This window comes from Danio rerio, chromosome 4, assembly GCF_049306965.1.
Source record: "Danio rerio strain Tuebingen ecotype United States chromosome 4, GRCz12tu, whole genome shotgun sequence".
NCBI lineage: Eukaryota > Metazoa > Chordata > Actinopteri > Cypriniformes > Danionidae > Danio > Danio rerio.
Window position 1 is genome coordinate 24,466,758 of NC_133179.1, and position 18,648 is coordinate 24,485,405.

The 18,648-nt window shown below is 33.7% G+C and overlaps 1 protein-coding gene across 5 annotated transcripts in view; it reads right to left on the reverse strand.

Annotated features, from left to right (window-relative positions):
- usp6nl (USP6 N-terminal like) overlaps positions 1-15,780 on the reverse strand; it is a 108,360-nt gene extending 92,580 nt beyond the window's left edge. For 2 of the 5 annotated variants that reach the window (XM_068219663.2, XM_073946296.1), the window contains exon 1: positions 15,359-15,780. The gene's annotated coding sequence lies outside the window, so the exon portion shown is untranslated. 5 annotated transcript variants of the gene reach the window in all.
- Between the last annotated feature and the right edge of the window lie 2,868 nt (positions 15,781-18,648).

Genomic DNA, 18,648 nt, shown 5'->3' on the forward strand with positions numbered 1-18,648 from the left:
ATTTTTCATTTCAAAAAGGGCCACGTATTGATAAATAATGTTATGATAGCTGTTTTAACATTAAGTTGTGATTGAATTGCCTCTTGTTACAGTTATTATGACATAGTTTGAGAACAAGCAGCAAATGTTCATGGGCCAATGACATCACCACATTGAAATGATCTATATGATGGATGTAATTAGTGATCAAACAAGTCAACAAACAAATAAATTAAATAAAGATGCAATAAAAAATCAATGTAATAGTCCATATCAGTTTTGTTTAAAGATTAATAATATAGATTTACTGTTTTTTTTTCCAATCAAAGTTTATTTCAATTAGCAAAATGTTATTATAAATGTTACTGTTTCCAGTTTTAATTTAAAGTCATACCATGTATTTTTTGGTTAAAAAGTTCTGTCTTGATCAAAACAAAGCATAACTAAATCAGTTTTGTTACAAGTGAACGGGTTTTGCTTTACTTTGCTTTCTTTTCTTTTTTTGATAATAGCTGTTAGATTGATAGGATCAAGTCAAGAACAAAATAAACAAAAACAGAACGAAAGCAAAGCCCAATGGTCGAATAGAAAAAAAAAATCAGTTAAAGTTAGATTAAAACAATCTAGTCTGAGTGGAAAAAAACAAAGCAAAAAAATCTATCAACAAATAAATAAATAAAAAATAAAAGCCAATGGTTAGAGCAAGAACAATACAAAACAAACCAACAAACAAAGCAAAAATGTTTTTTTTTTTGTTTTGTTGAAAAAAAAGATGCAGTTTTATTTATGGAATAATCATTGCTTTTTTCTGTGCTATTAGTTTTAATAAGCTAAGGCAGCTGTTCAATTGAAAGGATCTGACCTACAAATCTAAAACAAACAACAAAGAAATAGCTATATGTCAAAAGGGGTGTTAAAAATGGTATATGTTTTATTATGATTACAAATATTTGAATAAATTAATGTAGTACACATCAAAATAAAATATAAATAATATTTATTTCAATTTAAGGTAAAATGTATGTATGAAACGTTTTATTTCTTAAACATATCAACAATTAGGATGTGTTTTTTTTTAGGCTCATCTTTGACCGAAAATAACACTGCACTGTATACATAATACGGCTGCAAAATATTGAAAAAATGAGACATTACGATATTTATTTTTGCTGCAATATATATTGTGATATCAATACATTTTCAGCAGGTGGTTTGAATAAGTTAATAAAATGTCATATACCATGTACTTTTTGGTTGATAAAATGTATATTTTATTATTATAATTTTTTTTTTTAGAAAGGATCATGCTTGAAAAAAAGATGGTGTTTCAGAAATAAAATAATCATTCCTTTTTTTCTGTTCTACAAGGTTTAAAAAGGCAAAAGTAGCAATTTGGTTGAAAAGATCTGACCTAAAAATCTACAAATCAAAAATGGCCCTGGTGTACGATTTGTTATTGCTACAAATATTTAAATAAATTAAATGTAGTTTGCATCGTCTCAATAATATGTAAATAATATTTGTCAATTTGAGGAAAATCTGTGTTTTTGAAACTAACAAAGAGAGCAGAGGTCAATGATTTATTTGAGTTATTTAGCCTGACAGGTTTACCTTTCCAAAATATTATAAATGTTTCCTAAAATAAAATATAGTAAGTGCAATGGGGAAAAAAGTTTGAGTTGTAATCATAATACCATGATACAGTGAAATCTGTAGAAGTGATATTTTTATCCAAGGTTATTACACCGTCAGAAACTTTATAGATTATATATTTATATATATATATATATATATATATATATATATATATATATATATATATATATATATATATATATATATATATATATATTAGGGATGTAACGGTATTGTAAATACCGTCATACCGCAATATTAAATTTTTTCGATATTACCGAAGTCGCATGACTCGGTAAAACTATAGGTCTTCTGAGAAAATTTGCTCAGGCGAATGAAGCGAACGGGAGCTAGCTGAAACTTCATTTCCCATCAGCCCCGGCGTGGCCATAATCCTTTGCGGTCTGTTGTCGCTACAGATCCAGTAATGTGGAAATGGAGTGTGCTGCTAGTAGCGGAGATGAAAAAAAGATGGAAATGATCGAACCTAAAGCGGGTGTTGTCGCCGCGCGCGTGCTGAATAGCGGTGCTGTCGCGCGCGTTCTGATCAGCTGTGTTGTGGCGCGCGTATTGTAAAGCGCCGAGGGGGGGTTGAGCGCGCATACTCGAGAGGTGTTGTCACGCGCCTACTGAAAGGCTGGACTGGACGGAGGTTGTGTCGCGTCGCGGGGGCACTTTTGATCGTTTTGGAAGGGCATTTTCTATCCAAGACTAAAAAGGGCATGCGCACTGCACAGGTTGAGCCCTATGTGTGCACATGCCTGCAAATTGGGGAATACAACTAATAACAGTCATGGGGACTGCAGAAACACAGCACACTGTTCAGATTGATGCAGACATTGACTTGTACCGCAAAGAGACCTCTATCTCACTCATGGTTTGTCTTCTCAAGTGGGGGAAAGACAATGCACAACGTTACCCACTGCTGTCAACCTGGACCAAGTCATATCTCTCTTGTCCCAGAAACCTCAGTCCCAAATGAGAGGGTTTTTTCTGTTGCAGGGGACATTGTAAATACCCAGAGATCCCAGCTTTTACCAGATTATAGTTATATGATAATTTTCCTTTAAACCCATCTCTATCTAAGTGAGTAATTAAATGTTAAATGTGATGAGTTTTCAACAATACTAAATTGAAACTTTATTTTTTTACATGGTTTAATAATTTTTTGTTATTAAAATTGAAGTTCCTGTTTCAAAGCTAACAGATAGATGGCTAATTTGTATGTCATTGACACTTTTGGCACTTTTTTGGAGTATTTTCAAAAGTTTTTTTTTTCCTGTAAATGATTCAATAAATACCGTACCGTGACATTCATACCGAGGTATTACCGTACCGTGAAATTCTGATACCGTTACATCCCTAATATATATATATATATATATATATATATATATATATATATATATATATATATATATATATAACTTAAAAACATAATTATACAGTAATTAAGTATATCAATAATTAATATATTAAAGATTTTACACTCACGTATTCAATGTAGATAGGTTACTGTTTGCTCATATGGTAAATACTAAAAGAAAAACGTTTAATTTCAGAACCATTCAAAACTCAAATAAATACTTTTAACTGATTTCTATTTTTCCTGGGAACTGCTTGTCTAAGTGGAGATTTAGAAATGGCAAAGAATGGTGGTTTGACTTTCTGTTTCCTTACACAAAGGTAGTGTTTGGAACATTTATAATATTGTATACATGTCACATAAACTTTTACGGGTCTTTTTCATCCTTCTTTCAGTTTGACTGCTCACTGTTTTCATTGCATGCAAAAGAGTGAACACCTCCTTGCATATTCCATGGAAAAAGGAAAAGATTTGGAAAAACCTTTAGGTGTTTTCATTTTTGCATGAACTACGCCTTTCAGATCACATGGAAGCCAAAAAAAAGAAGAAAAAAAAACAGCGGTCAGGTGAGCAAGAGTGAAAGAGGGAGAGAGCAAATGCTGGTCTTAAAGCTGGGATTACTGCCACCATATGTTCACATATTCTAGCCTGTCAATAGCATGACACAAAAAGGAACAGGCATATAACACAGCCACATCATCACTCAGACACATTAAAGGCAATTAATCACCTGAAAATATGTGTGTGTGGGCTGACCGCCTCGTTTTGTGCCAGACTGGTTATCTCTGCCAGTGGGCATCAGTACCAGTGCCAGGGCATGAGCTCAGGAATGTAGAGACCTTCAGCATTGTGTGTTTACATGCATGTGGGCCACATTTTGTTTTGCAGTTAGTCAGCACCTTTGGGCTAGATGATAAATATTCATTATAAAGTTTGTATTATTTGCTTGAGAGAATAAAAAACAGTTTTTAGTTGTGCCTTACCATTCCTAAAGGACAGTTTTGTGCCTACTGTTGGTGTTGTAAATTGTATGAAAGTACAAAATTGGGTTATAACTGCATCTGTGTGCTGAGAAGTTTCATTACAAAAGGAGTCTGTTCAAGAGATCTGTTCCAATTAGGACTGCACAATATATTGTTTCAGCATCGACACTGCAATGTGCACATCTGCAACAGTCACATCACAGGATATGCAATGTTAAGTAGTAAATAAAAATAGCTGTCAAGGAAAAACAGTTCAGAACACATGAGAATTGTGGCAGTTGAACCAAAATATAGTGAAAGTTTTACATTTACATCTGTTTTAAGGTCTGGCAGAGTACAAAGTCAGGCACAAGATATTTTACCATTTGTAACTTCAATAAAGAATAATTTTGTTTAATTATTTACCCACACTGAAAAAAAAAATATTCAAAGATGATTAATTGGATTTACTCATTTTTTATGTTAAGTGGTTGTAAACAATTGTGTTGAATTTAAACAAACAATTAAGTTGAACATTATTAAACTTAATTTGTTTGCCTAAATTCAACACAAATAAATTGTTTGCAACAGTTCTGCATGCAACACTTTCAGTTATGCTTGTTTTTTTTACATTTGATTACTCAAATTACGTACCGGAATACAATTTGACTGCTCTGAAAACCATAAAACACTGTTCATTTTACTTTTATCTTTACTTTTTTTGGATTCGCTTGACATTTGTTGCATTTCATTTTTGTTTCATGCATTTTATGCATGATTTACTTTCCTCTATATCATGCCAATCATTCCAAATCAATACATTCTTTTCAAAAAGCAGTTTTCAAGTCACTCAGTGAAATTGTATAAACAAACTAAACAGTTTGTTTATTTATATATTTATCGTAGAATAACTAAATATTGCAATGTCAGATTTTTCCAATATCGTGTAGCCTTAGTTTTAATGATTATTAAAATAAAGACATTAACGGCATTAAAAGAAAGACATTACTCTGTGTGTTATTCCAAACAAACACCAAACAAAACACAAAACAATCAATCAATCAAAACAAAGGTCGACTGATTTTCTAAGGAAGAATTCGGGAATTGTTGCTTTTGCTACAACAGCTGCAACACCTCTGTGCTAGATGTTGGGTCTGAGTGAAAACAAAACAAAATGAAACAAATTTGAGTTTTCTAAGAGCTGTTTAGATCTGGGACAATAAGCATCTTAAAAAAACAAACAAACAAACAAACAAACACACAAAAAAGAGCACTTTAAAAAGGTATAAACAAGATTATTTACAACTATGTCACTCAGCCCTAATGGCAGACAACTATGACTCTGAATGCGTCTTTGAATATATGGTTTCTGAGGTGCTTCTTACTCTAAGGCCTTTTAGCTTTTCAAACACATAGGTTTTGGTTTAGATCCACCTGTCAATCACAGTACTCCAGCATCTTTCATTCATTCATTTTCTTTTCAGCTTAGACCCTTTATTACTCAGAGGTCACCACAGCAGAAAGCATATGTTTTACGCAGTAGATGACTTCCAGCTGCAACCCACCACTGGGAAACACCTATACACACTTAGTCACACACATACACTACAGCCACATACACGATGACCAATACTCAAACCAGCGACCTTCTTGCTGTGAGGCGATTGTGCTACCCACTGCACTACCCTGACGCCCCACTCCAGCATCTATGACTCATAAAAAATGAAGCACTTATAAAATGTTAAAGATCTTTTTTTATGTGGAAATGCTGGTATTCTGTTTCAGTATAGATGGACTGAAGCACAAACTTTTGAAAACGGACGTGTGGTTATCCACAATCACTCTCTGATTAGTTTTTCTTTTCAGCTTTCTTTACAATTTTATCTACTGTGTTCAACAGAAGAAACTCATAAATATTTGGAACCTCTTGGAGGTGAGTAATTTGTCATATTTGGGTAAACTGTCCCTTTAATAACAAACTGTATGTTCTGTAAAATAAAATAAATAAATAAAACTGCCTGCAGAGAATCCCTGCACAAGTATGTATGTGTGTGTGTGTGTGTGTGTGTGTGTGTGTGTGTGTGTGTGTTCCAGGGTTTGGGCAAGTGTTTTACAAAGTAATAATAACGGCTTCCTACACCAGTGCCCACCACCAGAGAACTGTCTGATGTACCGGCTCTGAAAGCTTTGCTCCATTTAGTTGCCATGGCTCATCCTCCCCCACACAGGAAGTGATCTATCCTTATCTGTGGGCAAAACCAGTTCAGTTCCTCATCGGCTTGCTTCCCTCTACCTCTCAAGCTGAAGCCATGCATACAACTTCTGTGCTGTTTCCTATTTCATCCACCACAGAGCAATAAAGGCTTCAGGGATACTGCCTTGACTGTCTCGGGTTTTCATGCATTTTTGACATCTGCTTATATTTATTAACAATATTTTGCCTAATTTCATAGTAATTAGCTCTTAGTTTGTATTACACACCATTATATAATTTAATTAAGATTTATAATGAAGAAAATAGCTTACTTGTCCAGTTCACTCAAAATAACACTTATTTCATCGATTATTCACATTCCACTTGTTTCAAGCCTTTGACTTAAACCTTATTCAGGGTTTCTGCAGGTTTTACCAAGTTAAATTGAATTCAAGTTAAATAAACTTATACAGGGGTAAACTCTAAGGTTGTTTTTTTTTTTTTCAAATAGCCCTGTTGGAAAACATTTTTACTTGCCAGATAAAAAAGAATAACTATTATTTAATAGATTTATTAATACAATAACAATAAAAATATTTAAATAAAAATATATATTAGGTAGCGCCAATGACCATAGCAGTAAATACAACTTTTAAACAAATGTTATTGTAAGGAAAACAATTAAATCATTATGATAAAGAGGGTTACATAAATAGTTTTTGAGATCAATTGTTGGAGACTGTTGGCCACATTGGGTAGCTATAAATGAACAAAGGACAATTAAGACCTGTTAAAAAAAGAGTTAAGAACTGCGACATACTACTTCAATATATTTTTGACATTTTAAGACCTGAAATGTAGTTTTGGAGATTTAAGACACTTTAAGACACTGCGGACACCCTATAATTAATTGAGGTCAATGGCTACCGGTTTCCAACATTCTTCAAAATATCTACTTTTGTGGAAATATTCCTTTAACTATACCCATAAAAATGTAAAAATATGATTTACTGTGTAAACTGTGTGCTGTACAGTAGCTAATAACTTTATGAATAGCTCCATATCAGATTTAATTCTGAAATGTAGCACATAGTTTAGATTTTGAAAAATAAATAAAACCTAATCATCAAAAACCACATGTTTTTTTAAATCAAATATTAACAACCCATTTTATTTTCACTGTAAACGGAAAAAAAGAAATGGCCATATCAGCTCAATGCTCTTTTTATTATTATTACTATTATCATTACTATTATTACTATTGTCATTATTATTAGTTGCTATTATCATTATTAAAATTAATATTATCATTATTATCTAAATTATAAGACTTCCATCAATTTAATTAATTGTAAGCCAGGTTTGAAAAATCATGCACCTTATGGATCTGATAAATTTTTATATTTTATTATGAGACACTTTCACTACAAATATGAAAAAAATAATTCATATTCAATTACAATTATATTGGTCGTTTAGAAAATATTTATAAATGTGTAACAATACTGCACTGCATGCTGTACCGTACTCTTCAGCGATGAATATATCTGGCTGCTAATGGACCACAATTTCCCTCATGAGATCAATAAAGAACATGATGATCATGATCTAATAATAAATCCACCTAATCTAATCAATTGTAGTCCACTGAAGAGCTAAATCAAATACTTTTATCAGATTTCCCATTTTGCTGTCTGCATAAAATGATTTTTTAAAGAATTAAATAAAAATGTCAGTAAAAAACTGAAAAATCTCATTCGTTTTGAACTAAAATACAATAAAAAACATCAGAGATGCAAGAATATTTTTCTTCTTTTTTTAAATATTTCCCAAATGATGTTTGACAGAGCAAGGAATTTTTACAGTGTGTTTGATAATATTTTTTTTTTTCTGGAGAAAGTCTTATTTGTTATATTTCGGCTAGAATAAAAGCAGTTTTTAATATTTTAAAAATAATTTTTAGGGTCAAAATTATTAGCCCCTTTAGCCTATATATTTTTTGATAGTCTACAGAACAAACCATTGACATAAACTTGCCCAATTACCCTAATCTGCCCAATTAACCTAGTTAAGCCTTTAAATTTCACTTTAAGCTGTAAAATAGTGTCTTAAAATATCTAGTCAAATATTATGTACTGTCATCATGGCAAAGATAAAATAAATCAGTTATTAGAAATGAGTTATAAAAACTATTATGTTCAGAAATGTGTTGAAATAATCTTCTCTCTATTAAACAGAAATTGGGGAAAAAATAAACAGGGGTGCTAATAATTCTGACTTCAACTGCATATATAACCTGGAAAGTGGATACAAATTAGTTGTTTGTATATTGACAAAGCTTTAAGTTTTAAAACTACAATACATTTTTTATTTTTAGTGCTTCTTACATTTCTCCATTAATAAGCAAAATGGTTCTTGTTTTAAAATGACAGACAAGACTTTACTACACCTTATTATATTTAAGTGGGTATCTTATGTATTTATATTAATTGACAAGAAGTATAATATTATGATTGAGCCTCTCGCTGGCCGTCTTAAAATATGTTATGTAGTGACAATGTTAAATATAGAAGTTTTTTTATAGAATATTAGTAAACAATGAAGAGTTGATTAAATAAACTTTGTATCATGAATTTTAAACTATTATTTATTGTTATACTTTAAAAACATTTACGTTTGCTGTAAATCATGGTAAAAATAGATAATAGATAGGCACTAAGAAATAAATATGAAACAGTACTATACATTCTCCAATATTATTACTATAGTTATGGCTTTGATGCTTACGAAAACACTTTTTGTCTCTTACCCATAAACATAAATGAAAAAAATTCTGCTATTTTGATACTTTTTAGTTAAATACTTTTTAAATCTTGTTTCATGTAGGCCTAGATTTAGATCGAACGAGAAGCACATTATTTGCTCTGGATTGCACGTGTTCTCCTACAGCTGTGAAAATGTGTGTTTAAGTGATGTCGAGGAGGGCTGTGCTCTATATAACAGGACAGTGATGTGTGTGGTCAGCACATGCGCATGGGCATGTGAAACACGCAGCTCAGCAGAATGTGAGACATGAAAAGCATGAAAACACACTCATTTGAACATTTTAACCAGCATGGATTCACATACAGCAAACTTTTAAAGCATCTTGATTATGTACAAATAGTAATTAGACGTATTTACACAGTATTGTGTGACCGTTTCAAATATATCATGAAAAAAAATAAACTATGGATTTACATGAAAACCTAATGAGCTAAGTTAAACAATTGGTAACCATTGATTAACCATAGTTTGATACACTACCAGATTAGATAAGACATTTGTAGTAAAACAAATGGTGGTTACAACCTGCTATAAATAAATAAACAAACCCATGGAAACTTTGGTAAGAATAAAAATGTCTCAAACTAAAAACTATACTATACCACATAAATAGTTTTACAAATATTACATTATTTTTACTGAGCTTCAAGATATTTATTATCATATATAATATTTAATTATTTCAGCAAATAAAGAACAAGACTATCACTGACTTTTCAGTAATTAAAAATCTCATGAAATTGACTAACCTATTTTACTGCGTCCCTACAGCACAGTTTGAAGGACAACTGGCAATATAAATCCAAAATACTTGTATTTTCTGAATGTCATCGTTTCGAAAGTCGAGTGTTTCTTGCTTTTGCACAAATTAATTTACGTACCAAAACATTTAAAGGCATTCGGGACAACTCGCGAGTGACAGCGCGGTCAGCCAATCAACGCTCAGCGTCTGTGTTCTCGGCCAATCGGCGCGCATCATTCATGTTTACGAACAGCCCATGAGCATCAATCCTTCTTCAGGAGGCCGTCCGATCGTTTGGCTCGCTAGGCCTCATTGAATACAAATTTGAACAACTCTAGAGTAAACAAACCACTGTTTCTCCTCGCACGAGTAAATAAATACCTACAATCAAGCATACCGCCACATGTCTTGCATTTACTTCATTTAACCGCCCCGCTTGACTCCGAGGGGCTCAAACTGCCCCGCTAGCGCTACTTTAGCACAACAAACACACAGAACTTCAGCATGACAAATGTCTTCCCATCACAGTTTATCAGTAACACGCGCTTACCTTCGTAGCTCGCGAACGCGTCCCGTTTACATGTCCCCAGCCGAGTGTGTTGTGTGAACGCGGGCGGGATACACACGCTGTCCGGCATCAGGAAGTCCGCGGTGTTCCCGCTGAAGTGAGCGAGTGTGTGCGCTCGCTATGGAAACCCCTGCAGCAGCAGCTCAGCTCAGGTGCCCGTGCGCCTCCCGACAAACACTGCCCACTTCAGCACTACACTACACATCACAACACTGCACCTATCCTGATCATCATACCCGTGTCTGGACTCTGGGTGATAGTGATGTGACTGAGGTTTACACGCTCATTTCAGATAATACTTTGAAGTGAGTTGGGCAGGGAAATTGGAATTTACAGTATTGTATATGTTGAAATATGATAGCATTAACATTTAGAAAATGCTCTGTAACATGTAACATTACAACATAATCTATCAAAAATATGGGAACTGTGTGGAGAAAAAAAAAACATTGAATACTCGGACCACTTGGAAATTCTCAATTTTCTGGATTAAGTAAAATCTCAGTTTTATTTTTGATTTGTTCTTTAAATACTACCGATGATATCTCTTCTAAAATTAAATGCTGTCATCCAGAATATAAAATAATATTCTATCATTATAATACAATTTTAAAAAGAGTGTCAATACCAATGCTTTATACTTTAGGAAATGTTTAAGAAGTTTAAAAAGAAGCTTAACTTTAAGTTAAGAAATCAATATGTGTGATCAATTGACGAAAAAAAAGATCTAAATAACAATGACAATGTTGAAAAGTGCAATATGTGTAATATATAATATAATAATACAGCCTATATTAATAGAATTAAAGGCAGGGGTGGAATTAACCAATAAGCAAACACAAGCGGTCGCTTAGGCTCCGACCAATGTCAAGAAGCCTAAATTAATCATATAGCTCTTTTTTTAAATGTGCTATCATATGTTTCAAAATCTGTCTATAGGCATTGTTTTTAACATTATTACTTATTTTCTAAAATGAGGCCACCCCTAAATAGTGGAACGTTCCTTCCGTACTGCACATGCAAATAATAAAATCTAATCACAGATATGGCTGTACATAGTCAGTGAATTTATTGTATTCAATTTTACATTGAGAAAATAAAGGTTCCACTTAAAATATTTACAAAAATAAATCTACAGTGAAAAATGTCTATAGAGAAAGAGAGTGTTTTGAGTTTTAATGCTAAGACCCATTGCGAGAATTGCTTTGGGCCCCCAAAGTCCACTTCTGATTAAAACTATAGTTCACCCAAAACTTCTGTCATCATTTACTGTCCCTCTACCTGTTCCATTTTTTTGTCTGTTGTACACAAAGGGTGGAACTTTGAGAAATATTGGAAAACGATAACTACTACTATTTTTGTCATACTATAGATGTCAATGTGTACCCTTTTTTGCTTTAAAATATCTTTTGTATGTGTGTTTAACAATAAAGAAACTCAGAAATCAAGGGTGCCCAAACTCAGTGCTGGAGGGTCGGTGCACTGCACAGTTTAGCTCCAACTTCCTTCAACACACCTGCCTGGAAGTTTCTAGTATACCTTCAAAGAGCTCGATTAGCTGGTTCAGGTGTGTTTAAATGAGGTTGGAACTAAATTCTGCAGGACACTGGCACCCCAGGACTAAGTTTGAGCACCTGTCATAGATATTCATAACCACTTGAGAGTATGAGTGTAAATTTTCATTTGTGCGTGTGAACGATTTCTTTATGATATTATAACATTAGATATTATTGGTACAGCAACAGTATACAGTATAAGAGTAAAATTCATTTACCATGTTTTTTTTTTTTTTAGTACACAGAAATCTAAATTGTCCAATAGAAAGATGTATTAATATAAACTATTAGGGAGGTGTCAGAAACTGATCCTTTTAATAATAATGTTGTTTTTTGTCTTGGTTATGCTAGTTTGTTATTTTAGCTATTGATGTGTAATGAGCCCCAATTTAAAAAGTAACGAGTCCATCTGCTGGCCAAAATCTGTAACTACAAGTATTTTTTCCAAATGATCGATCCCACATTTACAGTCAATTAGTCACTGACTCGCTGTAGTTAAAATACTACTAATAACATCTAGCTGGTCAAAGACAAGTACAGACCATTTCAAACATAATACAGTACAGACCATTTCAAACATAATACAGTTGTCCTTTTGTTAGTTTTATTTTCTGTTTTAATGTATTTTTTTTCTTTATGGATCGTATTTATGACTGAATATGAAGAGTTCAAAAATCTCTAATGGCCATCTGAAAATGTTCTCTTACATTGAACATTTTTTTCAGCCTCCTATGTTTATGTTCCGTTATTTCACTTTAAAGGCAATGAAAGGAACATATTTGTCACTATAAAAGTAAAAGTATCGAGCATACACACAAGAAAAATGCTCATTTCAGAAGGAAATATCAAATGGGATTTAAAGGTTTTTGCATCTGAACTCTTTAAATCAATATAACAAACAAACAAAAAATAGTTTATATACCAAACAAGTTTATATACCAAACAAATTTCATCTGTTTTGAAGAACCATTTGATGAAATATTAAAAGAACTTGATGCCTGATAGTAAGCAAGACAATTTCTCTTTAATTTACTGGTTACAATATTTTATTATTTCCTTTTATATTTAATCATTATTTGTACACTTTTGTAAATTTAATTTTAATTTGATGCAAACATCACTTTGGGGTTGTCTCATATTTAACCCATGCGGACATACTTTAAGAGTAAGTTGCTCGTAATCATTGTTATTATGTAAGTTATAACCTGAAACACACATACCTCATAACAGAATTTTCATTTTACATAAGCAAGTGAAAAATCCATACTTCAGTGAAAATTTCATGTGGCATTTGTTGGTTTAGTACTTACTGTAGAGCAAATCCCTCCGCGAAGAGCCTTTGTCTTCTTAAGTCTTCTTGTTTGTCAAGTGTGTTGACTCTGCATTGTTTGTTCATGTATTATAAATAAAGCAGTTTAAGCTTGACATCCCTCACAAGAGCACTGTGCTGGAACAATGATTCATTACGGTTTTAAAGCTAATGCCTGCCATAATACTGATATGTGCAGTGGTAGTTTATGAATATGTATAATAATGTATACATCATTTGTAGGTGAGGAAAACATGTGCAACAGTTGTGTCAGTTTTAGATATGTAACACACATTATATGGTCCTTCTAAATCATGGATCTCAAACTGGATTCTTGGAGGGCCACAGCTCTGCACAGTTTAGCTTCAGCCCTAATCAAACACAGCTGATCCAAATAATCAAGGTGTTCAACAGTACTAAAGACTATTAAGCAGGTGTGAGTTGGAGGTGGTTGGTGATAAATTCTGCAGAGCTGTGGCCCTCCAGGAGTTCAAGACCACTGTTCTAGATCATTCTAAAATGCAAATGACATATCTGAAATATATAGCCTATATACAGTGTTGGGGGTAACACATTACAAGTAATGTGAGTCACATAAGAATATATTTTTTCTTCTTCTAAGTAACAAGTAACACATTTAAAAAAATAATAATGGTTCATGGTTCAATGGTTCAATAATGGTGGTTCATTCCGCTGTGGCGACCCCAAATTAATAAAGGCACTAAGCCGAAAAGAAAATGAATGAATTCAAGTTACTTGTTTTTGTTTAATTAATGAGCTTTTAAAAAGTAAACTGCTGAATTAAAATGAAAGTACTCGCAATAAATGACACAGTCAATGAGAGAATGTCTTCATTATTTTGAACGCATGAAAGAAAAGAAAAAGGGGATTGTCTCAATGGACAGTGATTTAACTGTAGACAAACAGTATAAAAGTAGCAAACACATTGCTTTAAAATTTCAATAAAAGCATAATAAAAAGTAACACAAAAGTAACGTAACGTATTACTTACCTTAAAAAGTAACTAAGTAACGCAACTAGTTACTTTTTTGGGGAGTAACTCAATACTGTATTGCATTATTTTCCCCAAAACTGCCTATATAACATTGTTTGAACATACTGGATGACCTTACATTAATGCGATTGCAGGGACACCACTAGAGGTCAACAAAAAGAGTTTACATTAAACGTAATAATATCTGTTTTGTTTTTGCTTAATTCCCAGGTAAAAAGTGCCAGCAAGAAGTAGGCAAGTGGTGATATCTAGGGACTTTGAAGGTAACATGCAAAAATAAATAATTAAATGAATAAATAAAATTACGTAGAAATTGGAAACCACATCAATCCATTAACTGTTTATCCATTAAAACACCAGTACATTTAAATAGGTTCTAGTGTGTTTTGTGACATATTCCATTAGATTTAGTGTTTTTTAAAATGACAACAATTACCAGCAGAGATCCACAGGGACCATTACAGATGCCATTAAAATCAATCATATTAAATCAGTCTTATTATAACCATCAGAACTAAAATAGTTTGTTAACTTGAAACCCCCCCCCCCCCCCCCATCCCCCACCAAAATAGTGAAGTTTGCTGTGCATAAATAATTATTGAACGTCACTTTAAAATATAACCCATTTTGTTTTTGTTAATTTCTTTCTTTTATTTCTACCTCGGCTTTGAATTAAGGTTTGTTGGATTCTTTCTCAAACACCTTCAAAATGGTCTACTTTCCCAACCCAATGCTTTGATTATTTAGGGAGACTGGAAATATAGCATATCAAGCCTAATTTGTGGCATCGACATGTTTTTCAGCTGACAGTACAATAGAGAGTTTCTTTTAACTAAAATTTATGAGGTGTAATTTTTTCACAAACACCTTTTTAAATTATCAGCCATTTCCTCCGCTGCTTTTAGTATTCGTTTATCCTGGCACATTATAAAATGATAGGCTATTTTATACATGTCATTGATACCCATGTTTGTTTTTCACCGTGACAGTAGTTTGGCCATTCATTTGGTCTAACGTTAGTGTTGAATAAATGAACGCAGTTATGATAAAACACACACACTTGTTCCACATTAGATGTCTTTGTTATTGTTTGTTGTTGTTGTAGTTTGTTGTTGTTGTTTTTGTTACTAAACATTTTAAATAGAGTAAAATGCAGTGGCATTATATTTAAAATAAAATGCTTCCTTTAGGCTACTTTAGTCTTACCTGCAGCCAGATGCTTGTGGTCGGTCGGATCCAGTTTTGTTGTTTTTCTCTTTCTTCATAAAAACAGTCTTCCTTTAGCTCAGAGCCAGAAGAAACTCTTTTGTACACGTCTGATGTGATGCCTCTGTGTTCCAGCAGCAGTCGTCTTTGATAAAAGTTTTCTTATATCGTCCTAAGTTCAGGTTTCACACGTTGTGACATGGACTCTTCGTTTTTTCCCCGCTCAAAGTGTGTCTGAAGTAAGGCATTTTGACAGCGTCTCGAAACGCAACAGCTTGGACGTTTTAAGGGTAAATATTGTGACTCACACGTTTACCTCTTTGTTGTTTGGTAAGGTAAAAAGAAGTTGTGTTTCTGTGGTAAAACATTCGTGAAACAGAAACCTTTACTTCACCTTAAGAGCAAAGAACGTTTCCCCTTTTGGCGGTATCTGAGATTTAAAGGGACAGTGCACCCAAAAATGCTAATTCCATCATCAGCATTTACCTCACAAAAACAACTGTATTCGTGAAATATAGCTCTAAAAGTCCTATGGACTACTTTAATATAGGCTCTATTTGTTGACTAGTTAGGTGCCTGACAGTCAACGTGATTTAACCCTGAATAAAGTGCATGATCAGCTATGTTGTCATTGTTATAGTAGTTTGCTGTTATTCTAGCCATGACTTAAAGGGATAGTTCACCGACAATTGAACATTTTGTCATCATTTACTCGCCCTTTACTTGTTCCAAACCTCTCTGACTTTCTTTCTTCTGTTGAACAAACAAATAAGATATTTTGAGGAAAGCTGAAAACCTGTAACCATTGACTTCAGTGGTATTTGTTTTATATGGAAGTCAATGGTTACATGTGTTCAGCCTTTTTCAAAATACCTGCTTTTGTGTTCAATGTAATGAAGAAACTTATAAGGGTTTGGAACCACTTAAGGGTTTGTAAATAGTGAGTACAGTTTAGTTTGGGGTAAATTTTCCCTTTAACATGGACAAATACTTGTTATTGCACGTCATAGCACTTTAGGACATTGTGATAGAATCAGGACTGGCAAGAAAACATTCCATTTGGTTTAAAAAAAAATTTTCTACATCCAAACCAAACATGCACTTTTAGAAGGCAAAGTTTAAGTCCAATTTGGCTAGTGTGTTTATAATACAGTACAGTACATTAATAATGTTTAAGATGACTACTTTTGGAAGTGGTTAAAAGTGGAAAAGCTCAGCCCATGTACACCTGTTACCTTAGCCTACATCAGGGGGTCCTGGAGGGCCGCTGTCCTGGAAAGTTTAGCTCCAACCCAAATCAAGCACACCTGAACCAACTAATCAAGCTCTAAGTAGAACTTCCTGGCAGGTGTGTTGAAGCAAGGTGGAGCTAAACTCAGCAGGATACCGGCCCTCCCCGACACCCCTGGCCTACACCAATGTCTGTTGGTATTAGCTGTTTCCATCCAAATATGTGAATTGGAAAAAAATGGTATTTGCTGTGGTATGAGAATCCACTATGGGCCTTGTATTTTATAAAAAAAAAAAAATAAAAAAAAACTACTAACACTTCCATTCTAAGACTTTACAGACCTGAAACTTGCCTTTAGTACTTATTCATTGTTGCTCTTAGTTGTGTAAATTGCTTCCTTGTCCTCATTTGTAAGTCGCTTTGGATAAAAGCGTCTGCTAAATGACTAAATGTAAATGTAAATATAATAAATTGTATGCGCCTCAAAAGACAAAGTCAAACTGCAATGGACGTGAAGTGGCTTTTAGAGGCGCAAGACCACTCTTTTGGAGTCCAGACAGTAAAAATACCAAACCACTTTGACGATGGACTTTGGCTGAACGAATTTATGACCAAATCAACATTTCAGATGTCTTCAGATTTATTTCTTATTGGATAAAAAGTTTATCCTGCTCATTTGTGAACATTTTAACTTTCATTTGCATCTTGGGATTTCCATTCAACATTTTTAATGTGAAATTTAAAAATGCGCATCGGACCAAAACATAGTGCAAACAGGGCTTGAAAAAAAGCGAAGCATTTACATTTTGTGGCAGCACGAGGGTGAGTAAATGATGACAGAATATTTATTGTTGGGTGCACTGTACCTTTCTTTAATGACTACGCAATCCTGGCTAAAAGCCTGCACTGACTGGTGTTTTCAAAGCACTCTAAGACTTAATTATCACTTGAATGGCTTGATAATTGATTTGGGACTCTCTGGTATCTCTGTAGGGATGCAGTGGACACATGGACAGCACATAGTGGATTGGGACACAGACAGAAGGACAGACGGGGGCCTCGCCCAGAGCAGCGGTACAGTACAGAACAGTGTGACTTGACAGTCAGCACCATCATTTTTACACTACAAACATGTAATACTTGACCCCAACATTGATCAATTACTTGTTTTTGTTGTAAAAATTTAAGTTTAGACATTACAAACCACAAGGCTGGGGTGTTTTATAAATATAACACATATATATGGCTGTCCATCTACTGTTACAGCAAGTTGGGCTGCACAGAAATATACATATATAAATCTGTATGTATATTTTCCATGTTTGGTGACGAGACTGAAATTAATCGCAATGTAAATCAATGAAAAACAAACGGAACAGAAATAAAGGGATAAAGAAGAGAGACGTGAAACACCGGAGGGTTGCGTGAACATTTGTACAACATCGGACAGGTACTGGAACACCACGCCACAGAGAAAGAGACGAGTATTAGGAAAAATGGTTTAATATCGGAGACAGAGGCAAAAAACTGCATCACACAAGAACATACATTTACAAAAATAAGTCTGACTGTTCCAGCTACACAGTTAGGTTAACAGCAAAGACAGAGAAACCAGAAAAATCTAAACAGCTAAAAGCAAAGTCCTCAAATTACTTTTATCTTGTTTGTCAAACTAATACATTTATCCACTGAAGGTGACTAAATACTTCTAAGTCGTCTAATCGTCTTTATCATGGTGACTGCACAATACTTAACTAAATGAAACTTACCGCTGTTGTAAAGACTCTTTGTAAAGACAAAACCGTATTACGTATTTATAAGCCAAAAGGAAACTCCTCGACCCTCTTTCCGAAAAACGAACAAACGAACAGAAGAAAGCAAGGAAAGCAAATATTGATGTGAAGAAGAACAAAGAAGAGGAGGCTAAAGATACCAAGCCAAAGTTCTCCTAAAAAATCTTTATATCAAAACCTAACGTTCTGGATGCCAACTAGAAATCAAACTCGGGAACCAGTCGCTGACGGCCCCTGGCTGGGGCCGCGCAGCCTGTCAGAAATAG